Raw genomic sequence first — 20,087 nt, forward strand, 5'->3', positions numbered from 1 at the left:
GTCCCTGACACTCCTTGGCAGATAGTTAGGGCCTCCTAATCTGAGGGTGGGGATGGGGTGGAGGCGAGTACATGGGATCACTCCTGGGATGTGGCAAAGGGCTCAACCTGGGCTGGGGTCCACTCAATGAGCTTTTCCCAATTTGTGTGACCTTGGACATCCTACAAGCCCTCTCAGTCTTCCAAGATAAGAAATCTTGGGATATAGCACCCCAGACACATGCAGCTATCTGATCTTCAACAAAGGGGCCAAAAAATTTACACCAGAGGAACGATACCCTCTTTAACAAATGCTGCCGGGAAAACTCTCCATCCACATGCAAAAGATAGAATCTAAACCCAAATCTTTCACCAGGTACTAAATTAAAATGCCTGGGGTGGTAGCACACACCTGTGATCAAGTCCTGCACTCCAGAGGCTGAGACAGGAGGATTATTACAAGTTTGAGGCCAGCCTGGACTGCATAGTGAGTTCAAACCCACCCAGAACTACTTAGCAAGACTAAATAGTCTTTAAAAAAAAGCACATAAATGTTAAAACAGGAACACTTAATCTGCTGCAAAATACAATAGGTAAAACTCTTGAAGACATAGGTGTTTAGGCAAGGATTTTCTGAACAGAACACACAGTGCACAAGAAATAGCATCAAGTCAATAATTGGGATTATATCAAATTAAAAAGCTTACATACTTCACAGGAAACAACCAACAGTTAAGTAGCAACCTACAGAATGGGGAAAATTTTTGCCAGCTATTCCTCAGAGAGGGAACTAATTTTAGGAATATATACACAATTCAAAAAAAAAAAAAACAAAACAAAACAAAAAAGAAAAAACAAAGTAATGGTCCTGAATCAAGGCTGGCTTCCTGACGCTGTTGGTTTCAGGGAGGAGCCTAAAGAGATGTCTTTCGAAGATCTGTTGGCCATTTCAGAACTTGGGCAGTGAAGTGGTCAATTCATTAGAAAGAAACAGCTTGAAGCAACAGCCCCCCACCCCCACCCCACCATGAGGGGCCGTGAGCATGGCAGGCTACGGTGGCCCAGGACGGGAGCCACTGGCGTTTACTGGGACCTGTGCCATGCTGGGACCTGGAGTGCCAGGAAACCAAGCAACCCCTCCCCACCTGCCTGTTTTGTTTTGTTGAATTTCAATATACATGAAAGTATGGACAGCTATTTTGAAGAGAACGAGAGACAGCCATTGGTGACTTCCCTGTTGTCTGGTTTTGAGGACCTAAAACACCTTCCTGATTCTGTTCAAATCAGTTTTATACTATGTTGTTTTGTATGAATTCTCTGTACGTGAAGACATGGACAACCATTTGGAAGAAAACAAGACACAGTATGATAGATAGTGAAGATCTCAGGTCATCTAACTTTGAAATTTATATCTCTTACATTGCTTTCTTATGTCCCTATTTTGTTCTGTTCTGTCGTGTCTAATTTTACCCCCTTTAAAATAAAAATAAAAATTAAAAAAGTTACTAAAAAAAAATTAGACACCCCCAAGATAAAAGACCCAATCAAAAAGAATAGAGAACAAAAATGAATAATACTTCTCAGAATAAGAACAAATGGCTACTAACTACATGAAAAAATGTTTAAAATCTCCAGCCATTAGAGAAATATATATTAAAACAACACCAAAATTCCATTTTACTCCTGAAAGGCTAAGAAATCAAATAATAACAAATGCTGACAAGGCTGTAGTGGCCATGGCGGTGGGGAGGAGTCCTTCCACATCATTGGTGGGAATTTAAATTTAAAGCCCTTCTACATCATTGGTGGGAAAACAGTATGGAGATTCTTCAAAGAGTAAAAACAGACGCTCCATCATTCCATTTGGCCCAGCTATGCCCTTTCTAGGTCTCCAAAAAGTTGAAGGTATCACATTACAGTGATACCTGCATACCCAGGTTTACAGCAGCTCAATTCATAATAGCTAAATCTTGGAAGCAGCCTGTGCATCCATCACCAGATGAATGGATAAAATGCGGTGTTTCTTCACAATGAAGTACTACTGTGCCATAAAGAAAAATAAACTTGAGTCATTTATAGGGAAATGAATACACAGGGAGACCATCATGAGAGGCAAAATACATCAGACACAAGGGCTTAAATATTGCATGGTTTCTCTTATACGAGGAACCCAAAATATAAATAAAGAAAAAGACAAAAGATAGATAATAGGAAATAGGGAGACGGATCTTTTACAAAAAGAAAGAGGACCAAGAGAGGGAGGGAGGAGGGAAGGGAGGCAGATGAAAAAGAACTGCTCTGAGTTATGCACATGTACGTGCAGCTCCCCACAAGGAATGAATCACCATGTGCTACAAACATGTACTAATAAAAAGTAAGAATTGAAAAGCAAAGAACACTTGGGGACGTGGCAAAGGCCCGGGATGTGGCCACTGTCCTTTCAAATTGCATAGTGGATTTTAGGGGAAACTGAGGAATTCTTCCAGAATTTTGGCTTCCAAGGCCTAGGAATCTTTTGTTTGTTTGTGTGTTTGTTTTGAGACAGGGTTTCACTATGCAGTTCAGGCTGGCCTTGAACTTACTTTGTAGCCCAGGCTGGCCTTGAACTTGCCACAATCCTCTTGCTTCAACCTCACGGGTGCTGGGATTACAGGCGTGCATCACCATGCCCCACCAACTACAAAAGTATTTTTGACACTTGATTCCCAAGCCCAGGGATACAGACGTGAAGGGCTGGCTATGCTGTCTGTGGCTGACTAGGCTTCCACAGGCAGGGCATGCTAGGCAATCACTGTGGATGCTGCAGATGCTGAAATATGGATACTCTGGCCCTTTACAGAAGTTGCCAAGACTGTTAAAAACAAGCCTGGGATGCAGGCTTAGTAGCCCGGGACTGTCCCAGGACAGTTGCTGTGGGCTTATGCCCTGGTCCACTCAGGCCTCTTCTGCTCAGAGGTGGTGTTCGAGGTCCTGGCTGTGGCACTGAGAGGCAGCAGATACAGCCGGGTGTAGGGCTCAGAGGCAGTGCTGGACCACATAAGGTCCTCCAGGCTGGCCCTGCCCTGCCCTACCTTGAGGCTAAGGCCCAGATGGTGGTCACATCCCCGGGAGCACCATTAAGCCGGTGTGGCCTGAACAAGGTGAGAAAGAGAGAGGAGAGGAAATAGACCAGCCAGTGTCTGTGGGATGGGGAGTGGGCTGAGGCCTGGGTGCCTCTGTGGTATCTCTCACACCCCCGGGTCCACCTTCAGTCTTGCAAGGTGTGTTGACCACCTGCCAACAAGTTTCCTCACTGTCCAGCACCCTACTGCCATTCCCAGTCAGATTCTGTTATCGTATTTTCCCCAAAAGTTTGTGCAGCAGTCAGTTACTGATTAAAAACGTAAGGTGGGTGCCATGGGGCATACCTATAATTTCAGCACTCTGGGAGGCTGAGGCAGGGAACTCCTCTTTTTTTTAGGTACCAGGGATCAAACTCATGATCTTGTACTTGCCAGTCAGGCATGTATGCTGCTGACCTAAATCCCCAGTTGAAAATCCTATGTTCAAGCCTACCCTGGACAACTTAGCAAGACCTTTTGTCAAGGTAAAAAATAAAATATGCCCAGGAAAGGAGGTCAGAGTGAAGGCGCTGAGTTCAATCCTTAGTACCAGGGAAAGAAACTGAGAACGGACCATGCCATTTCCTTACTCAAACCACCACCCCATAGCCATCTCCCACCAAGCTTAAAATAAAACTCGGCCTCCTCCTGTGCTGCTGTGGCCCGCAGGAAGCCTCAAGCCAGCCTCTGCCAGCTCTGACCTGCTGTCCTTCTTCACTAAGTTGTTGTGTATCTCTTCCCTTCTTTAGCTAAAACCTTTGCTCAGGCTGCTCCTTGGCCTCTCCTAGGCTGGCTCTTTCTCAGGTCTCAGCTCCAGACTGTCCCCCTTCACTCCACAAGTGTTCGAGAAAAGTCCTGTCCTGATAATCTTTAATTTGATTTTTGTGTATGTACGGGGTGAGGGGTGGAGATCAAACCCTGGACCTCTGGCATTCTAGGCAAATGCTGTACACTGAGCTACATCTATAGTCTGAATTTGATTTTCAGGCTCAAAAGGATCCAGTCCCATAGTTTAAGAAGTCTAGCGGTTGTAAAGTTTTGTAAAGAAAACTGCTGATCAGGCATGGCAGCGCATGCTTGCAATCTCAGAACAGTGGGTGGCTGAGGCAGGAGGATTGCAAATTCAATTTAGTAAGAACCTGCCTCAAAAAAAAATTAAAAAGTAAATAAAATAAAATGGGCTGAGAATGAAGTTCAGTACAAAAACTCTGGGTTCAATCCTGAGTACAGAAAGAAGAAAGAAAGAAAGAAAGAAAGAAAGAAAGAAAGAAAGAAAGAAAAGAAAAGAAATTGGGCTTGGGCATGTAGCCCCAGCTACTACTAGGAGGCTGGGGGATGAGGAAGATCACTTGAGTCCAAGAGTTCAAGACCAGCCTGGGCCATACAGCAAGACCCCATCTAAAAAATGCATATCCATGTTTATAGCAGCACAATTTATAATAGGTAAATCTTGGAAAGAGCCCATATGACCATCAAAAGATAAATGGATAAAGAAAATGGGGTTCTTATATACAATAGAGTACTATTCTACCATAAAGATGGATAGACTTGAGTCACATGTCGGAAAATGAATGCACCTTGAGACCATAATCGTAAGTGAAATGAGTCGGACACTTAGGTTTAAGTATCACATGCTCTTGTGTGAGAAACCCAAAGAGTAAGAGCATCAGGCAGACTAGATACCAGGAAAAACGTGTTCAAATGGGAAGGCAAACAAGGAGGGAGAGAGGGAGAGGAAAGGAAGGGAAAAGGGGTTTAAAAAGAGAAAATGGAAGGACACACGAGTATTACATTACGTTCCAGTTGCCGAGTGTCCCGAGTCCTAAGGTGCTGTCTAGGTCTGTGACTTAGGAGCATTAGGTGCCCGACGTTTCCAAGGTGCTCCCATCGGGGTTTTATAAGGTCACTCCATGGTGTTCACTCGGGGATCTCATTGCCTAATGACACCTTATTTAGGCCGTGCCTTGCCACTGAGTGACATGTGACTGCTCTACTCAGCTCTTCTTGGTGTAGTGTTTCAGCTCCAGCCTTACGGACTCCCTGCTCCAGAAGGACACTTGGTAGCTCTCTCTCCTTCTCCTGTGTGTCCACGCAGGCCCTCCTGAGGCTCTGCCTCCACCGGAATGACATCGCGATTCAGACTGGATCCAAATGTCAGCCAGAGGTGCACGGCATAGCTCTCTCTAAGAAAAGACGCGTTCAGCCATCAGGAGTGGTGAACTGACATCTTCCAGCTGCTGCACCTCTGGGACTCGGGGCAGCTTTGGAGCGGGGTGATGCTTTCTCAGGGGTCCTGGGGATGAATCGGTCCTACGTAGGACCTGTGCAATGCATGGTAGGCTCCGGTCTCGAGCTCTCCCCTGGGGTGGTCTAGACTATTTTCAGCTTTGCATTGGAGTCCAGTGCTGCTCTGGTGTGGACATGGTTTGTTCCTAGAACATCACATATGGCAGACTTGCCTCCAGTGTGGCTGTGTTGAGAAGTGATGAGACCTTTAAAAGGTGAGGGACCTTGCAGAAGATGAGGTCACAGGAGCTCCACTCAGAGAGGATTAATGCTGTCTTGTGGATTTGGGACCAGTTTGATAGGAGTAGGTTAGTTTCCAAGAAAATGGGTTGTTATAAAAAGAGAAAACCTGGTCCCTTCTGGTCTTTTGGTTCTATGTGATCTCTTTTGCTCAACATTGTGGTGTCATCGTCCATGAGATCCTGACTAGAGTCAAGCAGAGGCTATGTAGCATGCTTTTGAACCTCCAGAATTGCAACCAGATACCTTTTTTTTTCACTTTATAAGTCACTCAATTTCAGGTATTTTGTTACAGTAATAAAAAAACAGACTAGTATAGATGCGTCCCTTCCAGGCCAGCTTTCTCTCCTTTTATCTTTCACAATCATATTCACCAATAAACTTCTTGCACTCCTAAGTCTATCTCGGCAACTGCATGTTAGATGATCTGAACCAGTATGGCCACTATGCACTTTAATATGCCCACACAAATGCCGTTCACAACCAAGCCATGCTATGTACAGAGATGACACATCCTTTCCTGTAGTCTTCTGTGTTCTCCCTGGAGCTAGAATTGATTGAGGCTTTATTTTATTGGATGCAAACATATCGTAAATTCAAACTGAAGTCTTTGGTCACCCAAGTTTACTTCCATTTCTTTGTGTCCATGTTGAGCTCTATCGGTTTCATTTTGAAATCTCTCCAGGCCTCTTCTGCCACGCTTCCATGTGACCTCGTTGCTGTTTTTGCCCAAAGCATAGCTAAGATTACTCCAGGTGCCGGCTTCGGCACCATCTTTGGATCACTCCGTCTCTCTCCAGGAGTGGATTTCTTTTTCTTCTTCTTCGTAGTTTTCTTTCTCATTCTGTCACAGGATGTCTTCCCTCCTTCCTAAGGAACGATACGTGACAAGTAAGCTTCCTGAGACTTTTCAAGTAAAAAATGCCTTCAGTCCACCAGATTTCTGCCTGATTTGTAGTTTGGCTGGGGATAAAGCTAAAGGTGGAACGTGATTTCTCTCACGCGCTTTGTTCTATCCTGGCTAGTTTCCAGGATTGCGGTGGAGAAGTCTGACCTCTTTCTGGGCCTTGCTACCCTGCATGAGTCTCTTGCCCTCCTCTTTCTGGAGCTTGGTGGATCTTCTCTTTGTCCCTAATCCTCACGATTGTGTGCACTGATGTGAACCCATTTTCATGCATTGCTTCTAGAGGATCTTACCAATCTGTAAAGGCATCTTCTTCAGATCTTGGGCGCATTGTTGAATTTTATGGTTACTTTCTCCCTTCTATTTTCCCTGGAACTTCTGTAGCTTGGATATTAGCTCTCCCATGTGGATTTGTTACCTCTTTTTTAATCTTTTCTATTTTTCATCTCAGTATCTGTTGGAGATTCAATTTTATTTTGTAATCTTTATATTGAATTTTAAACTTCTATGTATTTATGTATTATATATCACACTTTTACATGATACAGTACCTTAAATTAACCTATATTATAAATATGCTAATGTATAAAATATATAATCATAATATATAGAAAGGTGACTAGATCATTTTCATGTGTTTTTCTATTCACTTAATATTCCTTTTTTTCTTAGTTGTATACTGGTCTTATTTTATGGATGCTCTTCTTATTTCTCTGAGGACATTAACGAGGTTGCTACTAACTTGGAAGTTTTTTCTACTTGTAGAGTTCTTGTTTCTTCCAAGTTTTACTTATAGCTTCTTTTTTAGGATTCTTGAGCACCTATTGTAGACTCGGCACTTTGTACTTTATATATTATATTTAACATTTAAAATTATTCAGCATTTTACAGGTGAAACATACTCACAGTTTGCCAAGTTGCTTTTTTCTGTTTGTTGATTTTGGTCTTTTTCTTCTCAGAGGCATCCCCTGGATTTCTAGTTATTTCTGGAAGCTTTAACAGCTCCTCTGTCAGTTCCTCTGTCAGTTTTCCAGGGACATGGTAACAAGGCACCACAGGGTAGCTTAACCAACAGAAATATGTTTCCTTGGAGTTTTGGAGGCTAGAAATTTTTTTTTGTCTTTTTCTTTTTTTTTTATTGGTACCGGGGATCGAACTCACGACTGCCTGCTTGCAAGGCAGGCGCTGAGCTAAATCCCCAGCCCCGAGGCTAGAAATTTGAGAATGTCAGAGGGGTCGGTTCTGTCTGAGGCCCATCCCCTTGGCTTACAGGTGGCCCCATCTCTCTGTATGTGTCTGCCAAAATTTCTTTTTATAGGAGCATCACCCATAGTGGTTAAGGCCACACACGTGACTTTACTGTTTTTTTTTTTTTTTTTTTCTTTTGAGTCAGGATCCCGTTACGTAGTTCAGGTTGGCTTTGAACTCACTGTGTAGCCCAGGCTGGCCTCAAACTCAAGGTGATCCTACTGCCTCAGCCTTCTGAGTGCTGGGGTTACAGACTGCACCACCATGGTCAGCAACTCCACTTAATCTTCACTTCCTCTTTCCCTGTCTCCAAATCCCACAATCTCAGTATTAAGGGTTGGGACTTAAACACAGAATTTTGGAGCACACACACAATTCAGCTCATAATATGCCCTATATGCCTGAACCTCTAGTTCTCTGGCTCATTTTCCACTAAATCATGGAAACCGTTTTCCCTCAGTTACGTCCAGTCCCCTGCATCAAGATTGTTTTGTCTTCCCCATCTGATTCTTAAAACAGCAGGTGACCCTGTGGGCTTATTTCTCCCTGAAATTCTACCTTCCTTTCATTTTTTGGTTCCCTTTCTTACCAATTTCCATCCCACCTCTCTGCTCTGTCCTGGTACCCTGGGCTTCTCATTTTCAGCTTATCTCTCTGAATCTGGGCATCTCCAGAGCTCCCTCCTTCAGTTTGGCCAACGTTTTGTGTCTTCTGTTCACCTGCCTCGGCTTGACACGAGGCCCGTGTGTGGGATGCCTGTTAAAAAGCCAGATCTCAGGCCCAATTGGAAGCCACTTAAACCATGGTTTCTAAGGCTGGGCCCAGGATGCTTCCTGCTTAATAACATCCCTAACCGATTTTCAGGCACGCTCAATAACAGCTAACATTTGCTGAGCAGTCACCAGGCACCCACATAAGCACTCAGCAAATACTGTGAGACTTTCCCTGCAACTCCACTAGATAGGAACCGGTTGCCTCAGCTCAACCAACCAGTGAACATCTGGTGTAGGAGGCTCAGAGAGATTAAGCAACTTGCCTGAGGTCATATAGCTTATAAACGGCAGTGCACAGATTTGAGTCCAGGCCACTGGTTCACAGGTCCACGGGGCAAAATGCCCAGTAGGCTGTCCCTTCGGGTTTTAGAGACTCTATCTTGGGAGTTCTCACCCATTTGATGCCTTTACTCTGCAAGCTGGCGCTCTCAGATTCCTGCCCCCAGCCCAGGCTGGTCCTCGGCCTGTCCCTAAGTTCTACGCTTACCTGGGTGTCTCTTGTGCATTCTTACACCAATGCTACTTTGATTTTTCTCCCAGGGTGCTTCCCATCTCTGTGGGCTCACAAGCCCCGAGTACTCAGCCAAAATCTGCTTCACAGCCTACCTGCCTTTCACCTCCCACGCCCTCTGTCCCCTGTTCCTCAGCTCTCTCTGTCTCTGTCTCCTCAGTCTGCCTGCCTGTCTGTCTGTCTGTCTCTCTCTTGCCCCTCCCTCAGCTTGGCCGAGCCTCCCTCCCCACCCCATGTCCTAGTCCCGCTCCAGCCCCTGGTCCTGTTCCTCTGCCCCTGCCCCTTGCCCAGCCCCTCACTGATCCCATGTCCTCCCCACCCCTTGGCCCCTCACCCTTACAGCCCCAGAACCTTTCCCAGCCTCTAAATCTGGCCACTGTGTTTATTTGCTTCAGACCCACAGTCGCTGCCCATTGGCATCAGATTAAATTCTAAATCCTTTTCCTGGCACGCGGCCACACTGCCTCTCTCCTGCCAGCTGCTTTGGGCAGTTTGCAGTTCCTGGAAGACATCGCACAGCTTCAGGCTTCCGCACGGCGCCTCCTTTCCTCTGCCATTTAGTGCCTGTTTGCTTTCCTTCTTTCGTGATGGACACAAAATTCACATGATTTAGCATTCGCCATCTTACCGCGTTGGAGCTGCGGTGTTCAGGGTAGTGGCGGTGCCTGCACCCACCACTGTCTATTCCAGAACGTTTTCATTCCCTCAGAAGGGAGACCAGGACCTCCTTCACTTCTCCCAGCTTCTGAAAACCTCTGATTTTTATTCCATATCAATGGATTTGTCTTTTCTGGACATTTCACATCAACAGGCTCCTACAATATGTACCTTTCTGTGTTGAAAAATCTTTTTGCTGTTCATCCGTCTGTGGCATGAAAAGGCCTTCACTCTACCACTGAGTTTCATCTCCACCCATTTTTTTATTTTTTACTTTGAGACAGGCTCTTGCTAAGTTGCTAAGTTGCCCAGGCTGGGCTTGAATTTGCAGACCTCCTGCCTCAGCCTCCTAAAATGTTAGAATTACGGGTGTGTGTCACCACATCGCCCTTCACTTAAAGAAAAAAAAAAAGTTCATTTCTTTGTTTTGTTTGTTTGGTTGTTTGTTTTAAGACAGAGTTTCACTATATTGTCGGGGGCAGCCTTGAACTAGATAAGTGGCTCAGGCTGGCCTCAGCCTCTGGGTGTGGTCTGCGGTTAAGATTTGTGCTACCATGTCCAATCTCAATTGAAAATTTCCCTTTGTGTGGGGTACTGAATTTTGTGTCTCCTCTCATTGATTGATGGACATTTGAATAGCTTCTACCTCTTGGCTGTGTGGATAATGTTGCTATGAACTTTCATATAAAAGTGTGTGTGTGTATATGAGTGTATTTGGTTCTCTTGAGTATATACTTGGAGTGGAATTACCAGGTCATAAGGTAATTCTGTGTTTAGCTTTTCGAGAAACCTAGTGGGCAGGAAATGGTGTCTCCCTATGGCAGTTAGTGCTTCCTTGTCTTTCAAAACCTCTTCCCCGGCCCTCTGACATTGTTAGACTATAGCCCTGGGGTCCTCTTCGTCACAGTAATAACTGCTTCTGCTGATGCCTGTACACATACATCACCCACGGGACCGGCAAGGGGCGCACTCAGGGCAGGGACGCCCTAGAGTTGAGCTCAAATTTGGCAACGCTCAGCTCAGGAAGTACCAGATGAGTGGCTCCATTCCTGGCTATGTCCCTCAACTGCTATGCTGGATGTACGCTCAGGTTCTGTGTGTGGACACATGTGGGTTGGTGATGAGAAGTCCACGCTTGTCCCCAGGTACCCCAAAGTCACCCCTGACTCACCTCCACTCACTCCATGTGTTCTAGAAGGTGGCTGTGAATGCCTGTACCTCTCTGTCCCCAGGATGAGTGAGACTGGGTCCTCCGTCCTGGTTTGTGCTTGGGGACCAATCATTCAGGTCACTGGTATCAGAGGAGTCATGGAATTGGGGGTTTGATTTCCCTGTGTTGAGAGCAGAGGCCTGAGTGGCTGTGGACACGTCACTCCCAGCCCTGAGCTTGGCTTCTCACCTATCAAAAGGACCCAACTCTTCTAGTGTTCTAGTACTGCGGGCGCCTGCATTAGCCTGCAAGGACTGCCAGAATAAAGCACTGCAGCTAGGCCACTTGGAAACAGAAAGTAAGTTTCACAGTGCAGGAAGCTGGAAGCTTACAATCAAGGTGTGGGCAGGGCCAGTTTCTTTAAGGCCACGTGGAAAGAATCTGTCAGACCTTCCTTTGGCTGTTGGTGGCATTTTCTCCTCGTGTCTCTTCACCTCATCATCCCTCTATGAGTGTCTAAATATTCCCTTTCTGTAAGGTCACACCCACATGACTGACCTCATTCTAATTTTATTAAGTCTATAAAGATCCTATCCCCAAATAAGATTGTATTCTGAGGTCCTGAAGATGGGACTTAAAAAATGAATTATTTTTTGGAAGAGGGACACAGTTCAACTCACAAGACTCTCAAATTAATTACAGTCAGTCAATTATAGTCACTTAGTAACGGGGATATATTCTGAGAAATTTGTCATTAGGTGGTTTCATTGTTATGTGAACATCGTAAGTGTAATTACACAGACCTACATGGGATACGCCAAGTTACTTGATGTGGCCTCTTTATGCAATAAGAGACATGTCCAGTAGCCTGGTGTAGTGTCACATTCCTATAATCCCAGCACTCTGGGAGGCTGAGGCAGGAGGATTACAAGTTTGAGTCCAGCCTGGGCAATTTAACAAGACTTTGTTTGAAAATAGGAAAAGGATATAGATTTAACTCAGCACAAATGCTCAATCCCCAGTAAAGAGAAATAGAGATAGAGATAGAGATAGAGATAGAGATAGAGATAGAGAGATAAAAGCATGGGCATGGCCTGGTTAGAGATGTAGCTCAGGGATAGAGTATTTGCCTAGCACATGCAAAGCTCTGGGTTTCATCTCCAGCATCACAGAACAAACAAACAAACAAACAAACAAACAAACAGACAGACAGACGGTGTGGGAGGCTGCAGATAAAACAGGGTTGTTTTTTTTTACAGTAAGATTTTTTAAAATAGTAGAGTATACTTTAATGAATAATATACACATAAACAAGTAACATAATCACTTATTCTCAAGTATTAAGTACTGTACATAGTTGCACACTTTTTATGACTGGCAGCACTGCAAGTTTGCTTACACCAACATCACCACAAACACACAAGTGAAGCACTGCATGCACTGTGACACTGTGACAGCTATCGTGTCACTAGGGGATAGGACATCTTAGCTCCATTGTATTTTTTTCGGTGTTGGGATTTGAACCCAGGGAGCTACATCCCCAGCTTTCTTATTTTTCATTTTGTGACAGGGTCTTCTAAGTTGCCTAGGCTGACTTTGAACTTGTGATCATATTGCCTCAGCATCCAGGTAGCTGAGATCACAGACCTGTGCCATCATGCCTGACTCCACTGTGTTTGAGAATCAGCTAGAGATCTTATGGGATCATTGTCATAGATGGGGCCCATCACTGACCCAAAGGAGACTCTGGGTCCTTATCTTAGGGGCTGCTGCTGGAAGCTCCAGTGGAGATTCTGTCCGCCTCACTTTTGTTTCGGTGAGAATCAAGCAGGTTCAGTGTTTATTGGAGGTGGGGGTGGGATAGCCTGGAAACACATGGTGTAATCTTAGACAACAGGAAGTCTCTGAGGAATATGACACAGGGACGTGCCATATGATGTGCCTGAGCTCAGTACATGGTGAACAAGTGACTGCATCTTTTAGCTTCTGCGTTAGCCCTGGGAGACCCAAAAGGTAAGACAATTCCAGCCATGGCAGGGGCTGGGGAAAGAGCATTCCACCTGGAGAAAACAGCAAAGTGGAAGTGTCCCTGCTACCTGCAACCTAACCCCAACCACCAGAACTTAAACCGGGCCAGGAAGAGCAAAGAAGCTTTAACCATGTGGAGAAGAGCCATGCTGCTCTCCTGAGAGCAACGACGTGCAGTTTAGCCTGCAGAAGGCAAGTGATGCTTGCCTCGATGCTCTGAGGGGCATGTGCTTCCAGGAGCCAGGAGCTCCTCTTCATGGGGGATGTGCAAGCCCTGCATAGATGAACTCTCGGCAAGATACTGCAGAGGAGGCTGGAATGTTATATTCCAGGGTACCCCAAAAGCCTAGGTTCACTGTTAGAAACACCCAGGCAAGACCATCCCTGATTTTCAGCTTTTAGGAACTCAAACAAATAACTCTCCCCTTGGCCTAGAAACTCCTGGGCACCAGGGACCGTTTCCCAGTAGCACATGGTGACCATTATTCCACCAGGTGGCACTGTTTGCCTGACGTTGGGGGAGAGTTGCATTCCCCTGAGCATTTTTAAGCCTGCTGAACTGGGGAGAAACTAGAGTCCCAAGTCCCAAGAATGGTTGCTGAAGCATTGTGTGAGTGGCACAGCATCTCTTCCTCCTTTGCAGGGCACCATCATCTGCCCGGATGGCAGGGCATAGCATGGCCTCATGAGAAGGCTTATAGCAACCTCCTATCTGCAACTTTCTGGTTGAATGACATTGACCAAACCACCTTTTTTTTTCTTTAACCACTTTTCTGAATCTCAATCTCTTCCTTCCCAGATTTCAAGGACTAGCACCTTACTGAGACTTTGCCAAGAGGATTAAATAATAGTTCACATAGCCAAGTGTGGTGCATGTCTGTTATTCTGGCAATCAGGAGGCTGAGGCAGTAAAATACCTGTGAGTTCAAGGCCAGCCTTAACTCTATAGGGAGACCTGGACACGACAGTCCAGTCGTGCACAGTCTGGCACAGTCTGGCAGGGGGGCAGGCAGCCAATCAACAACATGGCCGCACTAGTTAATGGGGAAAGACCTGCTCAGCAGGACCCACTCATCTGACCTTCTCCCAGCTCTCTCAGTGGTGTGTTCGGGCCCCTCTTAGTTCCCCTCTAGTGCTCTGCAGGCCTCAGGGACTCTCCCAGACCAGCCATGCTGTGGCATAGCATGGCTTCCTCCTTTCTACCAAGACAGCTTCCATTTTTGTAGATTCTTTTTGACCCCAATTCTATAGGCAATCTGTCTTCTGGGGGGGAAAAAAAGATGCTCCTTTAAAAAAAAAAGATGCTCCTTTCCTATTCGTGGTTCTGCTTTATCTGGTTTGCTCACAGTAGAGGCTCTTAATCCTTTAAACGTTGATCATCGTATATGAAACATCGAGAGAGGCGGTGGCACATGTCGTCCCAGCTCCTTGGAAGGCTAAAGCAGGAGGATTGTCTGAGTCTGGGGTTTGAAGGCAGCCTGAGCAACGTAGCAAGACGCTGTCTTAATAAGTAAGCAGGTGAGTAAATAAGTAGGTCTAGAATGCGAAGCTGTCTGCAGTTCCATTCTCAGTGGTAAGTACTGCTTTCTTTAGAATTTTTAAAAGAAATATACCTAAGTCCATGTTTTTTTTTTTTTTTTTTTTTTTTGTCTCTTTCCTTTTTATCGGTACCGGGGATCGAACTCACAACTGCCTGCTTGCAAGGCAGGCGCTTATGCCACTGCGCTAAATCTCCGGCCCCTTTTTTTGTTTTTTTACTGGTGCTGGGGATTAAACCTAGTGCCTCCAGCATGCTAGGCAAGTGCTCTATCCACCAAGCTACAGCCTCAATCCGAGGAACAAACTAATTTGTTTTTTACTTCAATTTTTTTGAAGCGAGGACTGAAGTCAGGACCTTGTGCTTGCCAGACAGGCACTTGTGCCACTGAGCTAGATCCCTAGATCCCTTGTCTTTTATTTTTCTTTTTATTTCAGCATAGAGTCTCTCTCTGTTGCCCAAGCTGATCTTGAGCTCCTGGGCTCAAGTAATCTTCCTGCCTAAGCCTCCTGAGTAGCTGGGACTATGGGCAAATGCCACCCTGCCTGGCTAAGCCCATTTATATAAAAGTTATTATCAGTTTTGAAAAATGAAAATGTGCTCGTTTGTTCCTTCTTCCATTCATTTATGCATTCATCGTGTGGGTGGCATTGCTTGTCCCGTGAAAAGCTCTCCCTCTAGCTGGGGAAGACGGACTGGATGATCAAGGAACCACGTGCAATGGCAGGTGGAAAGTAGGCCATGGGGTTAGAATGTGTTTGTTTCTAACTGTAACAAATCACCATGGACGGCGCTGGGATGTGCTCTGTAAAGTGTGTCTAACATGTGAGGCCCAAAACAAAATAAAACGAAACAGAACAGAACAAAGAATTACCACCACAACAGAAAAGTCTCCTCTCGCAGTTTTGGAACCAGGAGGCCAGAATCAGTGCCTCTGTGCAGAACGGTGTCTGCAGGAACTCCTTCCCGCCTGAGGCTCTGCGGGAGGACCTGTGCACTTCCCACTTAATGTAGTTGCAGTTTCCTTGGCTCATGGTGGATCCCTGTACACTCCAAAGCCAGCACTTATACATCTGCTCTATCTCCATGTCATTTTCTTCTCGGCTGGTGTGTCATGTTGCCCCCACCTCTCTTATGTCCTTTTTTTTTTTTTTTTTTTGGTCTTTTTTGAGACAAAGTCTTGCTATGCAGTTCATGTTGATCTTGAGCTCTCAGGCTGTTCTTAAACTTGCAGTGATCCGCCTGCATCAGCCTCCCGAGTGCTGGTATTATAGGAGTGCACCACCACACCCTGCGCATCTCTGTCCTTATGGAGGATACATGTACAGGGTACGGTGGTATATAACTATAATCCCAGCATTAGGGAAGCTGAGGCAGGAAGATGGCCACAAGTTCGAGACTAGCCTGAGTTACAAAGCGAGACCGTCTTCTAAAAAAATAGAGGACATGTGTGATTGCAGATGGAGCCCACTCTGATCTGCTATCATCTTTGCATCTCTGTAACCTGATCATACTTGCAAAGATTCACCCCACTGCTTGCAATGTAGGAAGAACTTCTCAACTACCAGGACTGGGATGATAGCATGTTCTGGAGACAGAGTTTCTGAGGTGGGTGGCATAGGGATGTCGAGGCAGAGGCCTGGAGGTGGTAATTTGTGCCCTGGAAGGCCCCCACTTAGCATCTGACACATAGTAGTGCTCACAGGTGACAGTTCAGTGCTCGGCAGGTAAATGAGTGAGCAGCCTGCAGACTGGTCTCTCTGTGCCACAGCTAGTGACCCAGCAGTGCTGACATCCCCAACAGCAGGGCACAGACAGCGAGGACTGCCAGAGCTGAGCATCTGATTGGCCTGTCCACTGCCCCGGGCAGATGGTGGTGTTTGCCATGGCTCCCTCTCACTGCTGTTCAAGTCCTTGGTGTAACCTTCATTGTCATCAGGGAATGAGGGTGACTCACAGCCAGCATGCCATGGCCAGGGCCAGAAAAATTGTGAGACTTGTATTGGCAGAGTCTCACAATTCAGATTTCTGCTCTGCCCTCCTGCCTGTTGCTTGTTCTGTGACACCAGTAAAGCCCCGGTGCCCTCTGGTCACTGGGTGTGACACCCCTCCCAGGCCAGGTTCTCACTGGCTCCCTGAGGAAGTCCATTCTCCAACTGGGCCCTGTAGCATGGACTCCCCGCAGCCTGATGCCTGACTCCTGGGTGGATGCTCCGTGGGACCCCTTGCTCTGTGAGGGTCCTGCTGCCCTGGAGGCTGACAGACTGAGCAGATCTCTGCTGGCTGCCAGCCTTCCCTAGCTGGTCAAGGGCCTGGAAAGCAGCTGGTGCCCAGTAGAGGTTTTCTGAGTCCTCATAACAAATTGCAAGGTATAGGTAGGACTTAACTCATGTTTACTGAGCATCGCTGAGTGCCTGCACTGAACAGTGCACTTGCCTGAATTCTCTCATTGCATCCTTAGGCCTGCTCGGTGAGGCATATGCTCATTTTCAAATGAAAAAAACAGGCATAGAGAAGTCACCAGCCAGGACGTGGGAAAGTTGGGAGCTGGCCCCTGTTCACCTGTGGCTCTTTGCCTTTGGATGCTCTCAGGCTGGGAGGGTGTAGGCTCTCGTGCCTGGGGGCTTCCTCCCAATAAGCTGATGGCCCCAGGGCTGCTGGTGAACAAATCCCTGGGCCAAGCTGGGTGGCTGAGGATTGTGCTCCCTGCCGTCCTTGCCAGGCCCCTGTGGGCATGACCCATCTGCTTGTGAAACTACCTTTACTGGCTCAGCCTTTCTCTGTTTCTCACCCTTTTCCTACCATGCTTGGCAAGGAGAGAATGGGATGAGGTCACTTCCCCATTGGGCCAGTGCCTGGTTCAGGATCTGTTCCCAAGGGTCTTTTCCTGAGACCAAGCTGGTGCCCCATGAGCCCAGTCCTATGCTAGGCGCTTGCACGCACTGTTGGTTTAATGCTCCAGTGGGTCCTGTCCTGCTTTATAGTTGAGAAGCAGGGCTGAGCTCACTTGCTGGATTTGTGCCCAAGGCAGGGCTACAGGCTGAATGGGCAGCTTATGCCATCCCTGCTGCCAATGGGATCCAGCAAGGAGGGGGATTCACTGCATCCTCAGTGACACAACCCACTCTAAGTCCTCAGCCATTTTCCTGTCCCTCTCAGCCTCCTTGACCTACAGTGGGGCCTCCATGTCTTCACTGGCTAAGTAGCGTGGGCACTAAGAAGCTCTTGGCATCCTGCCCCAAGCGCCCTCTCCAGCTCTGTCGCCCCTCCACGGCTCCTTGGTGTGGTGACCCAGACACTGAGACCTTACTGCTTCACAATTGAGCAGAAAAGAAGGCATCTCCCAGAACCCACTCCCCACACAGCAGACACTCTGCGCTGGGGCTGAGGCTGAGCCAGCTTGGGTCCTGGGCAGGCAGGTCACCAGAATCCTCTGTCTCAGCCAGGCTGGGCCTCTCCCTGTCTATCTGTGGCCACAGCCTCACTCCTACCTCCCTCTGCCTCTGGGCTCCATCTGGAGCCAGGAGAGCTGGGTTGGATTTGCCCACCTGTCTCTTTTCTCTTCCCTGCAGTGTACTGGATTCTAATCGCTCCTCAGAAGGACCTTTGTTCCTGGCTCCAGGCCTGTGCAGCTGCTGTGCTCTTGCCTGGCTTTTTCTGCCCTGACATCTTTGCAAAACTGGCTTTCTTGTCTGTATGTTTCAACTGGACTGTCACCTCCTCAGAGAGACTCTCTTGGCCATCCGCCTAAGATGCCATTTGGTCCTTCTCTGATACAGCACCTGTGCACTGGCTCCCTTGTGAACTTGGTTTGCCTCATCCCCTGGTCAAGGCCAATGCCCAGCACGCAGTAGGTGCTCAAATATAATGCATGCAGTCAGTGAGCCCCATGCTGAGAACAGGTGGAAGGAAGAGAGAGAGAGAGAGAGAGAGAGAGAGAGAGAGAGAGAGAGAGAAAGAGAGAGAGAGAGAGAGGCCTGCGTATGGAAACGGTCAATAAACGGGAAAAGGGGGCAGCCAGGGCACCTGGGCTTAGTCTGAGGGATGCCTGGACAGAGCTCCGGACCTCCTGGCAGCTGCTAAGGAAGTGCAGGGGCAGTTGTTTTTATCATAGGGACTGTTGGGGCCGGCTTGAGCCTGGGTATTGCAGCCAGAGGGGACCGCAGTGGTTTGGCTTGGGCCTCCTGTCTGGAGCCAACCTCTAGGCTGGTGTGTAGGGGAAAGAGTCCAGGCAGAGTGGAAGGAATGGTCCCTGGCCAGCCCACCGGGGAGCTGGGCATGTCTGACCCTTTCCTGACTTCCATTTTGACATCAGTGAAATCGCCAATTCCCAAGGCAGCTTCCTTGGCAAGAAAAATGAATTCCTCCCTGGCTTAATTTCTCAGCAGCATGCTGAACCTTGACCCATACTGCTGGGGTAGGAAAGAAACAGCCTCGTCTGCCTGGCCCGCTTGAGCTCCCTCCCTCCTGTGTTTGGGGTCTTCGGACTCAGCCTCGGTCCACGCCAGCAGGGGCTCTCTCTCCTTTTGCTCTCTGGGCTGCCCAAGCTGGAGCTGATCTTGACACATTTTCCTCCCAAGTCCATTCGAAGCTGCCTCACAATTTATTTTACTTTTCTCTACTTTATTTTCCTTTTCTTTAAAATTTTTTTATTAATACATGTTTGCAGTACATAATAATTACATTTATTGTGAGGAGTTGTGGTGCATAACACATTTTAATCTTTTTACTTTCCCTACCCTTGCTCTCTTCTCCTTCCATCTCTTGGTCCCATTTCTTGGTTTATTTCATTTTGTAGGTACCCTGTACCCCCAATTCCTCTCCAGTCCCCTCAAACTCCCACTTACAGGGTTTGTCCATTTTCATTGCAGGAGTACCCAGGACAGCATGACATCAGTGTTCTGCTCCATGACATGTGGTTTATTTATTTATTCTTTTTTTTTCCTTTTTTTTGGTACTGGGGATTGAACTCATGACCTCACACTTGCCAGGTAGGTGCTCATGCCATTGTGCTATGTCCCCAGCCCCTATTTATTTATTTTTGTCTTTTATATTTTTCTTTGTGGTAATAAGGATTGCACTGAGCTAGATCTCTAGCTCTTTCTAACTTTCTTTCTTTCTTTCTCTCTTCCTTTCCTTCTTTCTTTCTGTACCAGGAATCAAACTCAGGACCTTGTGCTTGCGAGGCAGCCACTCATGCCGTTGAGCTCTCTCCCTGACCCTCTAGCCCCCTTTTTTATTCTGAGATTTTTGAGACAGGGTCTCACTAAATTGCTAAGTTATCCAGGCTGGACTTACATTTGCCAACCTCCTGCCTCAGCCTCCCAGAGTGCTGGCCACTAGGCCTGGTTTCATGCTGTTTCCTATTACTGTGCCTGAACATCAGGATTGTCCTGGGTCACCACCTGCCACTGTCACCTGGAACCCTGCAGGGCCCCCTTCATGTCTTCTCCATCCACCTGAAGATGGGCTTTTAGCTGGGACCACAGATTAGGGAGGAATGGTTGGGTGACTGAATAATAACATACTCCCTGGGGGAGTGGGCTTCACTGCACATATCACAGGGGAAGAGTTCTGGGGGATACAATATTTGATCATACGAGGCAAAAGGATATATGAGAAAAAGTGAATAAGGCAGGCCCCTATCTATCTATGTGACAAGGGCGGGGGTGGG

At 46.9% G+C, this 20,087-nt stretch overlaps 1 non-coding gene across 1 annotated transcript; it reads left to right on the plus strand.

Annotated features, from left to right (window-relative positions):
• The first annotated feature begins 840 nt into the window (after positions 1-840).
• Positions 841-974, plus strand: LOC111755666 (small nucleolar RNA SNORA2/SNORA34 family). Its single transcript, XR_002790220.1, has one exon. It is a non-coding gene; the product is annotated as a small nucleolar RNA SNORA2/SNORA34 family (small nucleolar RNA).
• The last annotated feature ends 19,113 nt before the right edge of the window (positions 975-20,087 follow it).

Source organism: Cavia porcellus, unplaced genomic scaffold (assembly GCF_034190915.1).
Source record: "Cavia porcellus strain 051 isolate PalLab524CR breed Dunkin Hartley unplaced genomic scaffold, mCavPor4.1 scaffold_32, whole genome shotgun sequence".
Taxonomy (NCBI): domain Eukaryota; kingdom Metazoa; phylum Chordata; class Mammalia; order Rodentia; family Caviidae; genus Cavia; species Cavia porcellus.